This window comes from Styela clava, chromosome 8 (genome assembly GCF_964204865.1).
Source record: "Styela clava chromosome 8, kaStyClav1.hap1.2, whole genome shotgun sequence".
NCBI classification, from domain to species: domain Eukaryota; kingdom Metazoa; phylum Chordata; class Ascidiacea; order Stolidobranchia; family Styelidae; genus Styela; species Styela clava.
This window is the reverse complement of record NC_135257.1, coordinates 4,049,510-4,072,835: the sequence shown is the minus strand read 5'-3', so window position 1 is coordinate 4,072,835 and position 23,326 is coordinate 4,049,510.

Here is a 23,326-nt window from a genome sequence, read left to right as displayed (position 1 = left end):
TAAACTGCAGCTCGCGAAAAATTGCAGCAAGTAGTATTCACCTTTATTGTTACGTAACAACAGAGGCAGACACTACTACGTAAGGAAAGTAAACAACATAGAAAGGTGAATTCATATTCCAGTATACACAGCATTCAAACTAAGAAACAATGAAAATACAATATGTAAAATATTCAATCCTATATTAGTTATGTTTAACACAATTCTATTAATTTTCGCGGACAGGCAGAGCACTTAGCAAATCGGCGCACCTATTGGGAGTCGCTGGTCTTCAGGATTTCAACCTGTGAACACAGGGTCATCATCACAAAGTCACAGATAAGATGGTGAGCGTATTCCTAACGCTTATTACAGTGAGCAACTATGGGTCGAAATATTTACTGTGAAATATTAAAATAACTGAACACCTTTACCATTCTTTGAGGTAGTGAGGCTCTGGTGAGAAGTCTGTGTTCATGATTCCTGAATACTTGAACGACTACCCTAGAATAGAAATCGTCATATCCTTGCTTGCATACACAACCAGACAGCTCTATTTGACTATAGGATGTGGAATGCGATTTATTGCTCCACACTTACACCATGACAGTCTTCTGTTTACTTTTGCTGTTTCATAAAGCAGAAGCAATTTGTTTAGAGATTGCTGCATTAACAGCCTGAAGTTGCTTGGAATAGCTTAGATAGATGACATTCGGCATTGAGTAATTACAAAGACATATCAATCCTTGCATTATTAAAGTTGATAACCTAATGCAGTGTTCTTCAACCTTTTTTATCATGGTATACTTTTCACAATTTTCCAATAGCTTTGTATACCTTACAAATATCAATATCATCATGCAATCTAATGTGCAAGTGTGCATGGCATGGCAGCGAAATCACGAACCCAGACATGTGACTGCATTATCTATATAATTTGTGATGTACCAATGTCCTCACGTCGGTTCTTTGCGTTAATGACATTTTATATTTAATGTGCGCCGCGTTTGCATTGTTGTCTCCGCTTGAATATTTTATTATTTATCGATCTCGATCGGTAAGTATGTTGATAGGTATTTGTCTGTCTGTTAGATGCACGCGATATCTCACGAAAGCGAGGTTGAATCTGCTCCAAATTTTGCATGTTCATTCATCATATCTCCGAGCAGAAGCCTATTGATATTGGATGAACTATATCGTATAATTAGCGAGTTATTATTTAATTAGTGATGGGACACACGGTGTCGCTACACGGAGTAAGAGCGGATGGATCGAAACCGCAGTTTCTGTTTTGGGGATACCCTAACTTTTGATCGATAAGTATTCGGTCTCCGACCGATATTCTCGTTCATTATAACAGTAATTAGAGTTTAGAATTCCTGACTTAGGCTGTACACCCTTCGTATACCCATTATCGGTTGTATACCCAACTTATAGTCCGGTATACATTTGGGTAGACCGTATACCCGGTTGAAGAGCACTGAGTCCTAATGTCTTGCAAATGAGTGCTTTCTAAACCTGGAAATATAAGCTTTTAAAAGAACTCTGCAAAGTTGGTAAATAAGGATTAGAAGCTGTAACTATTATATTTTTTCAGTTTATGTCAACCCCAGACTGCCAGAGTTTATACGTCCATAATCCGGGTCTCGTGTAGTTTCGTACCTAAGGTACTTCTAGTGGGCGTAGCATAAAAATCTTTGCATATGTCAACCCCTAACCCCCACCTGACTGTGTCATCCAAAAACTACCGTCACAGAGACGTAAAAGGCCCTTAAAGCTCTACGAACTGTCATCCAAGATGCGCAGACGATCAGTCGAAATTGAGCAAGCTATTTCTCTCGTTTTCTAGCCGCAACCATCCCGATACGTGAGAGATCGCTGCCGTTAGTTCTTTATCGTCAGCGCAGATGCCATTTCGAGCGATCGTAGATATACTTTGGCAAGCTCTAGGCCAGGGATTGGTGAACCTTTTTCAATGAATGGGTCAAATTTTATCGCGGAACAGAAGAGAGTGGGTCACACTCACAGATATTTAATCAATGTTTGTATCTATACAGTACAGCACACTATCCAAATTCCAAGAATTTCCCTCCATTTGGCTCAATAAAACAAACACTCTATGCGTCTCACAAACGAGGGGCATCTGGGACCACGTCAGATGCGTCATATCACACCGTGCTTGTCTCAATAATAATAAGTTAATCGCGGCCGTCACATGACCAAAATTACCGTTTTTTGCTAAAAACTCTCGAATGCTACAGTAAAAATTTTTTTTCTTTGGTAAATCGGATTATTTTTTCCCAAGGAATTCAATGATGATGTTACTAGATTGCGCTTTTTTGTAGTATTTTGCGCAACTTCATTATACTGTATTATTATCGATATTGAGGGACAACAATGTCCAGACGTCGGAGGGGTTTCTGATCATCTGTAAAATGGGTTTCTCTGAAACGGGACAATGTCACCCGATTTGTATAGTGTGCCGTACTGCTATAAGAAACTTCTGAAACAAAACGAATAAGCCTCTGTTGGTGTAGTTTTGGGCTTTACTTATGCAACACTTCTATCAGGGACTTTTTATGGCACTCGATTTTATGAAATTAGAAAACACGCATATGAATTACCAAAAACGTTTAGGATGATGCGGCAAATTATTTTACGATTCCAAAGAGTTTGGAGGGAATTTCACTCTGATAGTTTTATATTTTTCGATCAGCTTTCAACCACATTAAGGCACTTTTACACTACCCCATTGTTATTTCAGATTCCTTGGTTTTTATTTCAAGTCTGAAAGATTTTGTTTTCTCAACGGCATTGTAGGCGAGAAACCAATAAATATATATTACCGTATTTCTCTGTGTATAACACGCACCCATAGATAATACGCACCCAGGTTTTAGTACATTTTCAACCAGAATTTTTCAAACTCCATGCATAATATGCATATCAAAATTTTTTTGCCTTGTAGGTGTTTGTTCCAGACATTTCAAGCATTCTGTCTGCTTGCCTTTTGTTAACTATATATATATCTGGTAATATGTTTTATGTATTTGCCTATGAAACATCTGCCAATCATGATGTGATTTGACATTAGAGGTATCTTGTAAAGTTATTTGTCCCTCCCCCTTTAAAAGCTGACAAAACCTGATATCAGAACGTGTTTTCAGACAAAGAGAAGCCGTAGGTCACTCATATGGTATTTATTATGATAAAGTATTGCCGATTCGGCGAAACAACAGAAATAGACCAGACAATGACAGCAGTTAACGGATGTACAACAGCGTGTTTTTATCACTTTTATTTCATCATTTTTTCTACGCCTTCATCAACACTAAATTGTTGTTGAACTGGGTATGCTTCTACCGAATCAAGCATGGTCTGATTCTAACAGAATTTGCCACATTAAATTAAGAACTCAAGATTATAAAATGTGACAATTACTTGCCAGTTGAAGCATAAAATGAGAATTAATATTTTTTGATATTTTCTAGACCAATATATAATACGCACCCCCATATTTGTGAGACTAAATTTGACCATGAAAGTGCGTATTATACATGGCAAAATATCGTATATTATCGTGCAAAGCGTTAGGATTCTCACCACTTGGCAACAATACAATACTGCAATAGCCTACTACTACTACTAAGGTACTAAGCACTGACTCATCGGGCCAGCGCCGTTCGGTTCTTTCTATTTAATTAAAACTTCACTTGTCAGCTTGTTCTAAACATGTTTAATTCGAATAATTTAATTACATATGGTACCGGTAGATAATTATAATATAAATGAGTTTTATCAATCTTACATCAATATATTTAACTTACTTCTACTGTTCTAAGTAATGAAATAATATTCATTCACATATTACAGTATTACCGGTACAATATCATTATACACATCCCGACATCCCTTTATTCATATCCCACTGGATAAAATATCTCAAAGATTTTATAGCTAACATCTATACTCCAAATTTTAATCTAGATCTGAAAAAAAAACATCTAGATCTAGCTATAAAACATCTAAAGTGGCAGCCCTGCAACAAACCGACCACACAGGAAGATGATACCAACCAGGAACTGCCATTAGGGTTGCCTTAGTTTATGTTTCTGCTAGTATGTCTTGTTACTGAAAATAAAAAGTAAAATAATATGGATAAACATTCGTTTTATAGAAGGCACAAAATTTTTTCAACACTCAACTTTCGAATTCGCCAGCAAACATTCGTATATAATAATGGGCTAAATTAATATAAATGAAAGTGCACACTCTTTTTTCGAGGGCGTGGTGAAAATCCACAAGGAGCGCTGCGAACGAACATTGACAGAACAGTGAAAATAAACAAAAACTATTTTGACCTCTTGTCAAAAATACAGCACAAAATTTAACAAAACCGCAAAGACGACAAGGAGATTGTTAATATAGTCAAAACATAGAAAAAGGTTTTTACTGATACCGGTACGCGCGGCCGTTTCCCACAAAGCTCAGAACTAAAAACATAGATTATAGAGTGCGGAAGCATAGATTTTACATAACAACATGTTATACATTGTCTTTAGCGGAAGTTTTCCTCGTTTTGACGATACACTCCTATCCCAATCTTTGTTGGCGGGTAATGCATTTCTTATGGTTTTTGACGGAAGAGAGATAATGATTTATTTTCCGAATATATCAAAAAATATGTAACAATTACAATAAATGGAAAAAACATTCATAAAATATAATTGGAAGGGGACGGGCAGGACCAACGGCCGGCAACCAACTTGCCTAATGTTAAACAAGTTCATGGACGCCATCTTGTGCCCTATTTGGAAAACGCGAAACAATGGAGTCTTATGGGAAATTTTCGTCGTGTTGTTGTACCGAATCAAATAAGTTAGCTGTTATAAGGGCTAGAATGAAGCCGAAGGGTGGATTTTGAACTTTAAGTTATATGCTACCTAAATATATAACGCAATTGAGAACATAAAACTATCTGATGCGTTAAATTTGACCACGAACACAACGTAGAACCATTTTTGGTCATTTTTTCGAAGATTTTATAGTGCGCCAATTTGACGTTGTAAAATGTCTCCGCATCAATCCTACAATGTCATTTGTTCTTCTAGCACAGCTTGGAGATGCGTAGTAGGGCAAATAGGAAAAATGTTAACCAGAAAATAGAAACGGCCATTGAAGCGAAGTTGAGTCGGCCGGCAATTTTGAAGAATGAATACAACTTCTCATCTGTGACGTCATAAAAAACCATTGTCAAATGGTTAATTATGACGACAGAATGGCCTTACTTCGGAAGCAACTCGGAATTTAATGTACTATAAATATAATTTGGCAAACATGAATAAAAGGATATCAGCATGTTCGGCTAAGATTCTCCTTCAAAACGCGACCTTCAAAATTTTTCTACCTAAAATATTAGTGGAAATAATAGGTATGTTTCAACAATTGTGTGGGTACCTCTCATAAGGCGCTGTTTTAGATGGCCGAGAATAATAGGCACAAGATGGCGTCCATTGTCTGAGCGTTGCCCCGCTTGTGATACTGTATATATACCGGTACGCTTTGGGCAGGACTACAATTAAGGTCAACTATGTCGACCGACCCCTAAAAAAAGAAAAATTCCTATAAGGACAAGACTTTCAGGAATTATGAGAAACAAAGGCTGCGTATAGATTTTTACCTTGATTAATTACAACAATTATTTGGTGGATTACACATAACAGTTCCAAAGTTATCGTAATATAAGAAGGGGGATTATTTAAGTTAGCTAACATAATACAATCTTTGAAATATCCATTTGAGTTAAAAAGGAATGATAAAGATGAATGATTTAAATATTTCCTGATAGTTGAAAACTCGATGAAAACAGCAAATGTAGTTGATGAATATACATAGCTAAAACTGAAACTGGTGTTTTTTTATTATCAGATATTGAAACATTAACATGCATTAACATAGTTTTAATATTCAGTCAAACCAAATTTATGTTTGAAGTTCTTATCACGGTTTCATTATGTTGCTACTGTGTGTATTGAATCAGAAGACTCAGATTCCGGATTTGTGGTTTATTATGAGGCAACTTCACAGTTAAAAACAGCACAAAACAGAGATCACAGGAAAACACGTCCGGCCACCAGCGAGGCGACCGGAGAAGTGGCGGGAAGCTCTTTTTTCTCACGACTCAATGGTGGTCGGAGTAGCACAGTAATCTGACGCGGATGAATTATATCCAAATTAACGGTCCTCAAAAAGCATATAGGCAAATATAAAAAGACAAACTAAATTAAAACACACGGATAATAAAATCCGTGACAGTTCTCAACTACAAGTTTTTATTAGGTATGCAGTTAGGTGGTTCCCTCAAAAGTACAGTCACCACTGTTAGTCGTTGGTTACCACATTTCTGCGTGTACAACACGCACTTAGTACACGTACATGCTTAATACACGAGGCTTAGTATTGCCACAGGAATAAGGGGTGCGTGTTATACATTGGTTTACAAAATACCAAGAAGAATTATCGATATTTTACGCTAATCAGTCTAATAATCTCACATATATTACTCAAGACAGTTTCATTTGACAAAGTATGTTCTTCTAAGAACACATGATATGACAATAACACGCGGCAGTGTGGCGCATCGTGCTAAGCGTTAGGAATGCGCTCAACACCGCATCTCTGATTTCCCTTCGTGGGATCGCAGGTTCGAATCCCATGCAGGGATGATCATGTGCGAGAGGATTGCTGGACTCCTCGCCGCCATAAGGTGGTTCACGTAACCGCTGGTCGGTTACGGCTTCCACCACTATCAAGTCCATGCTTCCGAAAAAAATATTGAAAATAACTGGCTGTCTAATCCCATACCCGACCAGGGACGCCATTCGCCAAAATTCTTTATCGTTTAACGTGTTAGTAAAGCACCCACTTTCTCGTAAAAGGCAAAAATGGTATTCTCGAAGTATCGTTAATATTCGAGCAACGACTGACATACCGTATTCGAGAGAATTTTTTGCGCGCCAAAACAGACGTCTCGTAAAGTGCCTTCTTCTCTCATTTTACCGAGAATCGGTATTTACGAAAGTTCTTTAACGTGCCGGAGTGCTCGCGAACTAACGAGGGGCGAATTTTGCTCAAGATTATTACAACAAATAACACAACCAATGATTTAATGCAATGAAGAGACAACCAGCATATAGAAAATCCACAACAAGTCAGTGTTTCAAAGACAAAGACACAGTAAGCCAAGCATGAAGGATGAAAATAAGTCAAGTGAAAATACATGTCAAAAATGCGATGGAAGACACATCAGATATGATGATTGACCTGTAGCAGGAGTACGATGTAATCACTGTGGGCGAATCGGGCACTTCAAAAGAGTTTGATATATAATGCAAAGAGAAAGACACAAGCTACACGAAGTAGTGGAAAATTTGATAGCCATTACATTGATGATGGTGGATCAAAACAGGAAATATTGGGTGCATAAGCTCAAATAAGTTGCATAGACAACACAGTATAATGAATGGTATGAGTTCACAAAGCGGATCAGTCGCTGTCAGAGAGAAAATATTTGTCCAAGTAAAGTTGAATGACAAATTCAATGTAAACCTAAAAATTGATACAGGAGCAGATATATGTACAATCACAAGAAGAGGTTTAGATTTACGACGCTTTGGTATGAAGCTCCATGTAAAAGACAATAGCTGCGTACTACATAAGTATGGCGGTGGAAGAATAAAAACATTTGGACAAACAAAGATAAAAGTTACTTTCAATGGAAAATCAATGATGATAAATTTCATTATAGTCGAAGGTAATGGAAGCCCATCAGCATAAACAGTTGCAAGAATTGGGTGTGATAACAGTAAATATTCATGATATTGAGAGCGGAAAGGGGAAAATGCGAATCCGTGTAATACAGAATTCTTTTCAAGAAGCTGCTGAAAAAGGAATTCTCACAAAAAGTCAATTACTTGATGAATATAAGGATTGTTTTAACAAGATTGGTCGTTTTCCACATGATAGATACCACATTCAGTTAAAAGATAATACACAACCAGTTGTACATCCACCTCGAACAGTGCCTGTACACATTTTACCTTTGTACAAAAAGGAGTTGGAAAATATGATTGCAAATGATGTGGTAGAACCAGTTACACAGCCTACTGACTGGGTAAACTCAATTGTGTGTAACGTCTCAAAGACAAGTGATGGAAAACAAAAGGTACGTCTATGCTTAGACCCAAAGGACATAAATAAAAATATAAAGAGGGAACATTACTACAGTCGAACAATCGATGAAATTTTGCCAAAATTGCATGCAAAGAAATATTTCTCTGTTGTCGATACAAAAAAAAGGATTTTGGCATGTAGAGCTAGACGACGAGTCAAGTCTACTATGCACATTTAGTACACCATTTGGGAAACATAGATTTAAGCGACTCGCATTTGGCACATGTGTTTCCCAGGATATATTCCAGAAGAAGCTGGAAGACAAATTTCAAAATATCCCCAATGTGACTGGTATAGCCGACGATATAATCGTGTATGGTGAAATACCAGAAGAACATGACAAATCATTCATAAAAATGTTGAATGCATGCAGAAAAAATAATATTGGACTGAACAGCGAGAAATTGCAGTTCAAACAAAGAAAAGTTGAATTTTATGGACATTCCTTGTCAGATAAAGGAATACAACCATCTGAGGATAAATCGAGAGTGATAAAGAATATAAAATCACCAGAAAATGCAAAGAAATTCTGAAAATGGACTCATTGTCAAAGGAAATCGAATAGTTGTACCTAGCAAACTAAGGTCACAAGTTTTGAATGCTCTTCACAGTGGACATCAAGGTGAAACTAAATGTTTATTGCTGGCAAGACAATCAGTGTTTTGGCCTAGAATTACAAAAAATGTAACTGGCATGGAGTTAGCTAAAGAGTTGTGAGTTATGTAACAAATATCATTCTGCTCAAGCAAAAATGCCAATGATGAAACCTGATTTATCTTCAAGGTCATGGAAAAAACTTGGAACAGATATTTTTGCGTTCCAAGGCAAGAAGTATTTGATGATTGTGGATTATTTATCAAGATTTCCAGTTGTGAGAAAACTGCAAGATATGACAGCTGAATCAGTATGTGAACAATTTTCAAATGTACTTGCAGAATATGGTTTATGTTCCACAATACTAGCAGATTTTGGATCTCAATATGTGAGTCAATTGTTCAAAGGAAAATGTGATGCTAATGGAATTACAATGACCCTCAGTTCACCTTATCACATCACCAAGCAAATAATCTTGCAGAAAAAGCTATTAGCACTTGTAAATCATTATGGAAGAAAGCCATGGAAGAGAGGAAATCTCTGGAATCAAGCTTATGGATTTATCGAGCCACACCACTTGATTATCAAACACCATCACCATTTGAATTGTTATTTGGTAGAAAACCAAGAACATTTATGCCTATAAATGAACGGTCTTCACAATCAAAAAGTACAGAGCTTGAAATGCAGAAAGAGTTTAATGAAAAGGACAGGTGAAACAAAAAGAATTTTATGATCGAATAGCTTCCATTGACAGAAGACCACTGTCGAAAAATGAAGATGTATATGTATGGAATGAACTAAGAAGAATATGGGAGCCAGGAAAAATTACAAATAAACCAAATCCTGTAAGAGAGCCAAGAACCTACACAATTCTATTGAATTCAAAATTGTATAGAAGAACTCATGAACACCTAAAACCAAGAATTGCTGCAAATAAGTCAAAGATTGAAGAAAAGAAATTTTAATTGATACCATTTCATTATACACAAGCTCCAGTGATTGATAATAATCTGAAGAACAGTACAACTCCTGAAGAAGTACAAAATCAGGAAAAGGAAATAAAAGCAGAAGAGACAACTAAAGAACCTCAACCTACAATGGATAGGATTACTGGATTTATACCAAAAGCTCAGACAACCAAGTCGGGAAGAACTACACAAGTTCCAGCCAAGTTTAGGGATTATAGTCCGGCAGAATCGGGTCTTAACATTGTTTTGGGACATAAAGTTTTTTTTATTGTTTAGATCAGGGTTGCCAGACCCCAGTGATCAAAAAAAGCCAAATCAAGATATAAAAAAAGCCAGAAAAAGCCAACAATTTTACTAAGTACAAAAACCCCATGATTTATCAGATTTTAAGCCCTTGGCAACGTACTGATGATGATATAGAGCCATTAGTTCATTCAGTGAGGTACACGAATAGAAAGTAAAGTTCCTATAGAACTGTGGAAAGTAAAATAAATATCAAGCGGACAGCATTATTTTACCATTCAATATATACAATACAGGGTGCCGCTTCAGTCTGTCAGTATGTAATATACCTACATGTTTCTACTTAAACCCGTGATATACCTTAAAATTTTTTCCCTATATCGTACTTTACTATTGAAAATTTTTTCACTTTCAAAATTTATAAACAATCAATTTTATTAAAAAATTATCTAACCCCCTGCCGCTCACAGGTGGACCACTGATATCTTATTCAGTAATTTTAGCGTAGTTAATCACATCGTTACTGCAATTGCAGAATTAAACTAAAGCTCACATAAACCATATCAGGCATAATGAAAATTAAGTTGTACAACTATTTTTAGGAAACCGAATTTAAAACTATCAAATAACACGCAAAACTATAAAAACGAGGCGATGTTTACAACCCTGCTGCTGCTTAGACATCTGTCTGAGCAGCTGCAGAAACTGCAATTATTTGTTATTGGGTATGGTCAACGACTAACATGGGTATGGTTAAGAGTTGATGTAACAAACAAGGAAATCGATGCTCCAGGAAATCCTGATGTTTAGTAGCTAAGTACAGGTAATAAGCTATTTTTCAGTTGTTACACACTAAATATTGTATTTTATATGATTCCAATATTAGACACTAGAATAGACTTGAAAAAAGCCAAAAAAACGCCAAAAAGCCAAACGGAAATTCTGACGCCAATCGCGTTTGAAAAAAGCCAAAAATGGCAAATTTGGCGTTAAAAAAGCCAATATGGCAACCCTGGTTTAGATACAATGTCGATGACATAAATAATGATACCCAGGGGGGTGTGGAGTATATAATGTTGAGCAATTTTTTTTAAATGGATTTCAAGTGTTCGTACCAAGATGACGCACAACCTGAATCCTAACCTGGTACACATGCAATGTTCAGGTTGTGCGCCATCTTGGTATGAATAACTTCGAGAGCACCTATTCGTTAAAAACAATTATTTCATAACTACATGGGTTAGTTTTGAATACATAGTAACATTGCATCTCCTTACAATGTCAGAAATTCAATTTTAGTAGAATAAATGGTAGTTTATTTCTAATATAAGCTAAGATCCATCGACAGCATCTAGCCACTTTCTTTTGCGCTCGTCAAACTACATTTGTGTTGCTGCGGGTATTTCGTTTTCCTGCTTAAAGCTTTGGGACTTGGGAAATATTTTATTAGTTGAAATGGATTGGAATATTCGACCTCGTCTTTCACTCCGAACAAGGGCATGTAAAACCATCCACTGGTATCTAACGATGTGTAACGTGTTTTCTTTTGGAAGAACCGGAGATGTGTAGCATTGACTTTGGCCAAATTAATATATCCTTGTGGAGATAAAAGGTATGCGTATGCAAAACCGAGATGTGCACCTGTTTCGCCAACATAGTTGAGTCAAACATTTTGATCACTAGTACATCACACCCATTTTCCTGCGTGCTTTGGTTGTACGTATAGTAACGCGCACATTTTTGCGAACATGCATCAAATTCCACTTGTTTATTGAGCTATAGGTTTTTGACGAGCTTTTGTGTATGATTTCGTTCAATAGAATTTGTATGCTGTTTTAAAGAATACTAGTTTCAGCTTTTTTATTCATTCAAACCGCGTGTTGGAAGTTAGTTTTGTAATACTGCGTGTTGATTTTCAAATGGTTTATTTATATCCATCACTTGACATCCTTAAATCGGTGATGCCAGTAAATCTTTAATACAAAAAAAAAAAAACAGTATCATTTGCAATAAAAACAGCAGTACCTACTCAAATGATAGCTGGGGGATGGATACTCATATTATCTGCTCCATCGCGTGCCTCTTACCAGTTTACATGAGTGCCAATTGGTATCTAAGCTCAGCCAGAGACAAAAAGTTTTGGACTGCGGTTGGCGTTACGAAATGTTTTTGAATATATATTCCATAATACGATTATTTGATGCATATTACTGAAAGTTACGCCTTATATATGTCTATTCCTATTGCACTATTCCTTTACTGATATTCAATAATATGACGCTCATCTGACATAGTTTTTCAAGTGGGTAGATAGGTATAATCTTTTCCACGCTGTTGAGATGGGAATGCGCGGAATATATCTGAGAATCGCTAATATTGGTTTGCAATGCGATGGAATCCCATCTTGGCATTTCTGCCTCTCGCAATTGGTGCGTATATTTATCGGAGAAGTTCTGTGGCGTGGTTATCAAATGAAGAACACATGGGAGTATTTTTTCCACTTCTCTACTACTCTCAAACCTTGACATTTTGTCAAACCTTTTTTCCATTCAATCTTTTTTTTTGAAACATCCCCACCAACCACAATTAGTTCTGTCATTAAACTTCCGAAACAAACAGATAAAATCATCAACAGATGCATATCGCCAAGTCCTAAGTAGATATTGCTAAATTGATCTTTATGTTACCATTTTTCATATAATGTTTTTTGGTAAACCTGTTATCTATCGCAAATACAGCACATTTGGCTATGTTGTAGTGTAACTTTTTTGGCCTCACATTTTTGATATTTGTATTCAGATCTCTTGGCCTTGGGGTTTTGTCAAACAAAGTTACATATAAAATATTGGTTGTAAGTTGCAAAACATGATCATGCTGTTGGAATAACTCGGCATTTTATCACCTGTATGTATATCATTCATTGTCGAGAATAAAAATGAAATCATAAAATCTAAAACCCGTTTTCGTGATTTTTTTGTTGTAGCTGAATTCGAGGGACAGCATGACAACAGGCACGAGAAGCACGGTAGCCTCTTATAGTTTATGACAGGGTTTCCTAAAAGGGGACCCCGGCCTCCTTGGAGGCCACTGATCGGTTATCTGGGAGCACGAACAAACAGATGGAAATGCGAATATATAATAACAATGTATTTTTATAGAAGAGAAGAAGCAAAAGTGTTGAAAGTCTTTGGTAGTTTGAAAAGCATTGGCATTGAACATAAGAATGAACTACATACTTTCCCAGCGATATACTATAAAATGTAGCAATTTTCTCATTTTTGTTCTCGTGATGGCATTATCTTTCACTGCATCGTCGTGATCATCCCGCTGCATAACAATCCTTGCTAGCAAATAATTGACTCTTCTCCACCGGGTGTATATCCACTTGAACCACTGCCGACTGCATTAGCAGGCTTGTATTGTTAATTGAAACAAAAGCGGGTATTTTGAAATAGTACTCTTTATTTTACGCGTATGTTTCAACAGTATTTCCATATATATGGGTCGCGACCCAAAGCTGGGCTCAAAAAATACCTAAAAGTTATTGATTTTTATTTCCTAGTAAATTTGGTCCTCCCGTAGTTTGTGCTCCAAGATATGGCGCACAACCTGAACATAGTACTGTAACAGGTTGGGTTCAGGTTGTGCGCCATTATGGTGCACAGATTTGATGAAAAACACTAATACAAATATCAAGCCGCAAAAAAAAATTGCTCAAGGCTGCAAACTCCACACTCATGTAGAAATGATGGGCAATAACCCCAAGATGAATAATCACAAATAAAAAAAAAATTTATGTCTGAAAACAAGGTTGGGCCCAAAAAGGCCCCTTATCTGCCGGACCATTAGAGTGTACCCCTTTTGTGTGAACATAAAGTTTCTTTTTTATTTATCGAAAAAGGGGGATGTCATACAATAGGTATAATATTGTATTATTGTTATGCTCTAATGACTTGTCATGCGTGCCCTATTTTCTTTATTTACGTTGTGGCGCATGAATACCTTGTTTACGGGATGTTTTAGTTTCTCTGTTCTAGGAGTAACGCGTGAATTTGATGCTGTGCTGTGTTAAGAAGTAAATGCTAATACTTGAATATATGAGTTGATTGTTGGTGTGAATGGTTGGGAAGTAAGGTGCCTCAATAATAAGAATTATAGTTGCCATCAACACGGTGAACTATAACATGGCCAATATATCAGTTAAAAGCGAACATTTAAGACTACAGAACATCGCCCAAGGTGGCTTATCAAAATCGGTTTTCTATTTACAATGCATGTAGTGAGTAAGTTTATTTCAATTTTCCGTTCCGTTTATCCTATCGCCTGACTTCATATTTTGCGTGGCGATCATATTATCATTGTGTGGCATGACTCTGTTGTAGGCCCAGCTATACATATAAATGGAACAAGAGTGCGCTTCGCTCTCGTTTTGCGGGATCAACTGGATACTTTGGTGAAATTTCTCCGCGGAGATTATTTTGTTATTACGAAATCAGTCAAAAACAATTGTGTCCACTAACATCTAATCGCCTAAAAACCACCACATTTTTTTCAAGAACGAGATCCACATCAGGCCACCAAAATCTAAATTCCTAACTTTAATATAATTGTATTTAAATATCCAGAAAGTGTAGCATGTTCCAGTCCAGATGGTCAGTCAAATATATAACTAATGAAATTCAAATAATTTTATGGTTAACAGCAAAATAATTACCACCATCTAAATATAATGAAAAGACTCTCCTGAAATGCAAAGCTGACAAGCATAATGCTTTTGTATAGTATAAGCAATTGAAGAAAATGGAAGCCTAAAATCAGGATGTCCAAAACGATAAAATTCTGTCGAAGACTGATGAAGTATAGGCTTTCTTCATTCACATGAAGCCCTCGTTCTCAGGTATTTTACCAAATTTTCATTGAATTTTACATGCTTGCGCAACTGATATGATTTCTTGTGACAATGCTCAAGTCATTTTTATACTGCTGCAACCTGTTGCTTAATATTTATAGGTGAATTAATTAATGATGTGCGAGTATGGGGAGTCATGGAGCACATTGCTAAATTTCTTTTGCGCTGTCCAATTCTGCCGAGATCCCAAACAAACAAACACTGATATTGTTACTCATACCTGCATACAGTAATGCTAGGCGATTTATCCCTCGGATATATTCATTTTTGCTCACTTTCATCATCATCTCCTTCGCTATCACTTCGACAGTCCGTCCCTTTGTATCGTTTTTACATACATATGTGGAGCACTGAGTACAAACATACACGAGGAAGCTTGAATGCTATAATGACGGCGATTCACTGATACAGCACTGAGACAACGCAAAACGCGAGAAAAGATCGCTCCATATTTCCAGTTTAGTGCTATTTTCCCACAATCACTCATCTAGTGGGAAAACCACGCCATTGATAGTAGTGCTACTTATTTCATCCCCGTATGTAAAAAAATAGACAATGAATATTTAATAACAAAAAATAAATAAACAGTTGCCATTGGTGAGAGGAGTGACAGTAAACTTTGGCGGTCATCGGAGAGGCGTCACCTCATGATGTATTTCTATAGTTTACTGAATATAGTTCGCTCACGGCCGCTTCGTTGCACATGAATGGGGCGCTACAACGTTATCATTTTGCTACATCTTGGAGCTTATGGAAGAGGTTTTCCTTTGAAATTTATTTGCATATTTGGCAGTGGCGGCGCGTGGTCATTTTGACAACCGGGGCAAGCTACTGCGGGACCAAGTCACCCCCATCTACGAGGACAGGATGAGCGCTGTAAGTTCTCCCATCAGTTTATGATTATAAAAACCATTCCATCGGTAACAACCAATCGGCAAAAGCGACAATTTTTAACGATAAGAAAGTGTCTTTAAAACCGGTCCAAGTCAAGGGATTAATAAATATAGACATAGTTTATTTTGAAACCTCTTTCAAAAGGAAAGGCAATATTTACTCAGATAAATACAATGACATATTAACAGAAACTTCGGGAAAGCAGACAAAACCTAAAATAAAGTTTAAAACGTTACTATGAAGAAAGGAAAGGTAATGCAAAGATAAGGACATGCGTCGCTCACTCATAGATATATATATGCTGCTAGACTTCTACTGCTTGAACATATATGCAACACGCCGCGGTTTCTTGGAAGCAAAATGCTCAATAACGCGCTGATTAAAGTCATGCATCCCAGAAATAACGTCTCTGTGAATGGATAAAACAGCCAAGGAATTTAATCTATCTTGCTTCATTGTGTTTCTGAGATACGTTTTAATACGCTTCAGCGTGCTGAATGCTCGCTCTGCGTCGGCGGAAGAAATAGGCGTCGTCAAAATGATGTCCAGAAAATTTGCAGACGCCGCAAAGGTAGTTACTAGAGTGTTATCTATGAGGAACCCATAAAGCGCGCAAGTTGATGTGATGTTCAAAAAAGTTTGATTGGTGTATATACATCGCAATTCATTTTCCAATTTACCCACGTTTATCATGGGGTAAAATTTGGAGACAGTAGCCAACAAATGGATGGGAAATTGACGTGCAAATTTTGAAAATTTTTTGGGGTTCATCAAAGAGAACGCGGCAAGGTGTTCAGTGCGCAGACGATCGCCTATTTGATTCACCAGAATGTCACAGCATTCCTTTGCAGACAAAATCAAAATCGTCGTATTTTATTGTTTCCCGGATACGAGATACAGCATCGCAGAAGTCTGAAATACACGACTGCACAGACGCTCCATCCATTAGCCTTGACTGCAATGCGCCGTATAATACATGCACAAGATAGAATATTGTGGAGAAAAAACTCACCATCTTCTAGCAGACGCTTTAGATCTGCCGCCTCCCTCACAGAGCGTTCGTCCCAAACCGGAGAGCTCTGAATGCCATTGAAACACTCGTTGAGCTCAGACCTAATTTCGGACACGCCCTGCACCACGCGTGATTGGAAGTTCCAACGTGTTGGTGCACAAGCTGGGAGACGGCGGCTACATATCTGGCGAAGGAGGTCAGAGCGCTTCGGCGAAACGGAAAAAAATGAAAAAAAACCCGAAACATTTGCAAAAAATATACGGACGAGAGGGGTATCAAGACACATATTTTTAATAACGAGGTTAAATTGGTGTGCATAACAATGTAAAAAATGCGCATGAGGAAAATCTTCTTTTATATAAACTTGAACACCATGTTTCGACCCACTCATGACTGCCGCGCCGTCATAAGTTTGAGCTATCAATTTTGACTTCGCGTTGTAAGGCTGTAACACTTCTTTCAGTACAGCCGATATCCCGCAAGCCGTGCGATCAACGATTGGTACAAAGCTGTGAAATCTCTCGGTAGGTTTACCATCTTTCACAAACCGAAAAATCACAGCCAGTTGGGAAACGCACGTGATGTCAGTTGTCTCGTCAGACTGGATCGAAAGGAACTGGAAATTCTCAATTTCCAGAGCCAAATGTTGTAAATAAATTTTATACATTGAGTCGAGCAAATCATTTTGGATATCCTTAGATGTCCCTTTCGAAACAGTTGCGGCATCAAGATGATCTCTCAATACAGTATCTAGGGATGCGGTGTATTCCACCATATCCAAAAATACCCCTCTATTAGAAGAGCCAGCCCGTTCATCGTGCTCACGGAGGGACAGCTCGTGACAACCAATGAACTTCAAAACATCTATCAATCGACCGAGAACATGGCGGTTTTTCTCGACGTTTTGGTTGTGCCGACGAATAGAAACCGCGCGTCCTTCATCCAACTGTGCTGCAATATTAACATTTCCGAATGTTCGGTATTTTACTGCATTGTCCAGATGCTCCATAGAAGATTGATGATCCCTGGCACGCTCGGAAAGATGTTTAAGATCTCTAAAACCAAATTTACACCAACGTGAGTCACGGGCGGTAGCAAAAAGTAGGCAATAAAAACAAAAAAGTGCATTTTTGTCCTCGCTGTAACACAACCATTCGTGTCTTTTATACCAAGTTTCTGCGCAGAATGTACGCCGACGCTTTCCTCCGTCATGGGATTGTTCCAGTGAACAATTTTTTGGTTGATAAGGCCCAAGACGTTGTACCTCTAATTTTTGTTCCAGCGGCAGCTGCGAAAACGGAGTGCGAAGTAGTGCATCAACCTTATTCATTATGAGGTCTAAGGCTAAGAAATGCGAAGCCGGAAAGAAGTGAGGAGCTCAAAAGGAATGTGGAAAATCGAAAGCAAATGGACTAAAGGTCTCTAACTGATTCAAATAGCGAAACAAGCGACAAAAACGAAGGCGAGGAAACTATCAACTCTTCAAGCAGCCAACGAACGAGAAGGAATGCGTGAATATGTCAACACGTTGTTGTAAGAAACGTCGGCATTGTGTCGTCATAATTTCGGGGCTAGCCCCGATGATTTAGTAAAAGAAACAGAAAACAAACGCGGCGAGTGGAAGATAAAAGAGAGATTACGATATACAATGAGCAACCGGGGCAAAATCGGTGTCGCCCCGTCGACGTTCGGCGAAGGCTTTGCGAGCGAAAAATGAACCATGTCGGGAGAATATGGCTAGTGTAGACAGTCTGTGCAACCGATATTGAGGTATTTTTCGAATATTTTTTATTATACCGAAAAAACAACCGGGGCATTGCCCCGGTTGGCCCTATTGACGCGCCGCCACTGATATTTGGAATGGTTTTATTGATGGAACTACTTCTGAAGGATTGTTTTTACCACTCACGAGCAAAGGATTGGATTCATTTTTCTGCCTGAGGCCTCAAATAACAACTTCATTGTGTTGGGTTTTTCTCTAATATTCTTGCACATTGAGGAAGAATCGCTATGCAAGGAAAAACATAAATGAACGACTCTAACAACCCTATTGAATATTCTTGATTTTTTTTTATCGGCAGAAGATTGTCACACACTGTTGTCGAGGCATTTACTTCCCTATATGTGGTGTAGCAATCTTTAACTTTTTCGATAACTCTCCGTTGTGTAATCTGTAATGGGTCTGATCCCTCGGGTTGTTTTTCATTTTATTTTTCTTTAAAATATGAAAATAAAAATATTGACATGTTTAAATAAATGAATGCAGTTAAGTGTTTTACCTAAGATCAATATTACTGTTACATAGTTATAATTAGTTCATTCAGGATTCACTCAAATCCTGCCTATTAGGCTACTCATTTAGCAAAACTGTGAAGACAGGAAGAGTATGCTATAGTTTGAGCATACCAATTCACTCATCCGTGCCAAAATTGAGAAATCATGTCTACTGTATATACATGACTCAGTAACTCCACACTCTGAGTTGAGGGTATTCTAAAAAAAAAAAAATCAACAAATCACAGCATTACCAGAAGAAAACAACCAGATAGGCAGATATGGGCATTTACATGCTATTTGCTTTTACAGTTCGAAAGTTTAAATTTCTTCAGTCTTTGTTTTTCAACTAATTACTAAATTAAAAATTTATATCTCTCTTTAGAGAACTTCAGAATCCATACCCGTGTATTCACATGGATAAATCGGTAAATAGGATAGCGCAGAAATATATTCCCATTCCACTCCTGAAATAAAACATCTTTCTCAAATGTCCTTTACCCATGAACATGAATTAATAAAATAAATGGCAACAATCTTCTGCAACAGAACACACTGTTCTGATTCATTTTCAAACCAATCTTATCCCCTGTGGGGGACCAAAATGTGGCAGTTTCAGAATTGTTATTATATTGAACCTGAAAAAGCATTTAATTTAGCCCCATTCTTTTCAATTGAAGGATTATGCCGAATAATTTGTTTTATTTCTGAGCTATATATTGGTTGATCACGTTGGAATTTTAAGTCCTTGATAGTAGTATAAAACATGGATATAATAGCATTCTTGGGTCAACTGAAGAATCTCCCCCCAGACCTTCCTGGGGAGGAGATTCTTCAGTTGGACTCACCTTGAGGGCAAATTTTTCAGTTGGTCTTAGTTGGGGTGGATATTCTCCAGTTGATCCCGTTTCCCAACTGAAGAATATCCCCTTCCCCCAACCCACCTGAACCGATAATACCAGTTGATCCTTTATTTGACCTGGTGAATACCAGTTGATCCTTCATTTGACCTGGACTAATTATTTGGTAGGGTTAGGGTTGGATGGTCTTAGTTGGTATGGAGATTTTATAGTTGGTCTAACTTGGGGTGGAGATTCTTCAATTGCTTACCCTAGGGGGGAGATGCTTCAGTTAATCCGCATTCTTATCAAATTCAAAGTTTAAATATAAGAATACAGGAATATATATATACATTCTAGATTTCCATTAGGTAGACCGTAGTAGTATATATTTAAGGATAGCCAACTACAATAATTATTTATAAAATATCAAGCCATCCTACTCAATGGCTTATTTTCATTTGTTAAACATCCACTCATGAAACATCCATCATCCTGTCATTTCGAGCCCTCCTGAAATATTTGAACATATTTACGATTTGAATAATATTAATCATCCGAGCTTTTTCACCCCACATAAACTTCCATACAATAGTTTCTAATATAGTGATGTGATAATCTGAAATGTATTTAAAATTAATAATAATCAGTCCAGTCATGTTATTCATTCATATCTGTCGCATTCTCCATCGGCTGTAGTCAGTGGTGGGATTCAAATTCCATCACAGAAGTCATATTTTCAGCCGGTTCTGTTACAAACAGAACATTTACAGTAACAGTGGCGGAACTACCCATTGGATCTTGTGGATAAATCCAGGGGCGGCACGTTACTGGAGGGCGGCAAAATGTGGCAAAACCTTATAAACGAAGCGGAAACACGTTTTAAATGAACCAAGGCAGTCACACACGACCTAATTTGGCACTGAAGCCAAAAAATTACACAAGATATAGTCTAAACCACGTGTTTTATGGCTCGTGGCCCCCTCCCAGCGCCTTTTTGCACTCACGGTCTCCGTTTTCGCCATTTCAAAAACAAAACGTGTTGGATTGTATTATGTGTTTACGACCTATTATGGAATGCAAAAGCAAACCACAGACAAGAAAGTAAACGCTCTCAAGTATACAATCAAAGGGAATCTTGCGCTTAGTCTGACAAGGTTTCTCGTATTAGGCTGTTGTTGTTAGTACATCTGTCTGTGCTTGAAGGCTCAGGAACGCAGCTATTCATGTGTTCAGCCAAAACGGAACTGTAGTTCCATTTTCGTAATTGCGTCTATAATACGCTAGCGAAGGTTATCTCACAGTCGAGTGGAACTGCCATTCTGTAGGTTAGATTAGACCAGACGGCTTACCGGCGAACTATTTTCATTGGTAGATTTTAAATTCTATTATGATTAAACAATTCACGTTCAAGAAAGTGAATACACCCTGTGATCGCAAATAATCCTATTCAAGTAATGAAACTGCCGTGGAAAGTATGCAAACGAAGTCGTTATATAATATATTATTAGTCTTGTCGTGCTTCACCTCACTGTTGCCATTTCCTGCACAAGCTGCGAATAACGAAGTCAAAACCTTAGTTGATAAAGTTTTACTTGAGATCGATTATGGGAGCAAGCAGGCTGTCTGAGCCAGCAATACTGCCCATTGAAAGTGATTTAGTCGAGACATTATCCGTTGACGATATAATTTCTGAATTTGCTTCAATGAAAACTAGACATTGAATTTGGTAATTTCGATAAAATTTACTATTCAATGCTTTAATTCTTCTGTTGTGTAGAATTTTATTCAGCTTTTACGACGGTGTTGAGAGGGCGACATTTAGCGCAAAGATTCAGGGGCGCCACATTGCGTTGTTACGCCACTGACCAGTAATGCTGACCGGTTCGCTGATCTAATAAAATTCCGTGAGACGGTTCTATAGAACCGATGCGAACAGGCTGAATCCCACCACTGGCTGTATCTGAAAACTGCACGCAGCACAATATCGCATTAAGAGAATACCGTAGCGCCGCACTCAAGCTTAGCAAGAGAGCAATGTAACATAAATAAACAAAGACGAAAAAGACGTGAGCGATCTATATTCAGTTACCTATGGGTATTTCGGTTCTCATATGCATGAGCGAAACATAGGGTACGGATCAAGGCTGCTAAATAAAGAGCTTTATAAAGTATAATCACTGAGGTGTACAATGTTTTTTTTGGTAGATTGGTGGCAGTAGGGAGTAGAAGAATTTACGTGACCGCCGCCTGTCACAAACGCAGCAAATAGCAATCGAGAGAGCGATTTATGGTATATATCTGAGGTCTAGTGAAGTAAACGCCGTAACTGCTTAAATAACGCCTAACAAAAATGTGAAGTGAAATTTTAATGTAAACAGATTGAAAATACACCCGTATTGTCCTAAAACATCGCCGTCAAAAATGCGAATAGGTGGACGACTCATCTGTCACCTTTTCAGTCTAGTTGTCCGCCTCCCGTTTGTCCCATGCGTTTAGCGCAAGGTGAGTGTGACGATAAAAACAACATTTTATGAACATTATTCACAGTGGTACAAAGCAAAGGTGGAAATCAATAAGCCCCGTGCCAAAATTAAATCTCAACAAATTCCTTGGGCTATTTTTAGCTAAAGCCTAAAGCACCAGAATTCGGTTTGGTTGTGGCAGCATCAGGGGGGCCAGATTGTATTAACCAACAGGCCGGATTTGGTCCGCGTGTTGTACTCTGTCCATATCTCGATGTCTGGTTTAGCGTATTGTGTTCGCGCAAGGTGGACTTTTATTTTTAAAAAAAAAAAAAGTTGCAAGAAAAAGTATTTGTTGCATTTTGAATAAGGTATACTTGTAGTTTTCCTCCGGTACTATTCTGATCTTCAGGATCTTTGTTGTTGTTTATTCAATACTGTACGATAATGGTTGATTACTCCTTTGGGAATTCGCAAATTCTTTTTTGTCATTTTAATATCAGCATTCTGTAAAAATGCCCAGGAAAGTATTGTAGTGTAACATTCATTCATCAGTACCGGTACAGTCACACCAACTTACTTTAAGTTCTGAAGTTAATAATTAGAAACGAATTACGGTACTGTTACCCATAGGCAAAACCAGGGGGGCCTGAGCGGCCATGCCCCCCTCCCAGAATTTTTTTCATTTTGCGGCATTGGTAGTAAGACATAAATTTATACACCTTTCTGCCTTTTCCAACACCATTTTGCTCTATTTCTGAATGATTTACTGAAAACTGGACGTCCCTGGCCTGCTATCAATAATCCTTTCACCAAATAAACCAAACAAGATAGTTGAAAATATATGCCATGGATAACTTTGACAGCGAAGTGCGTCAATAGAGCGATTATTTAAGATATTGTTAGATATCAGT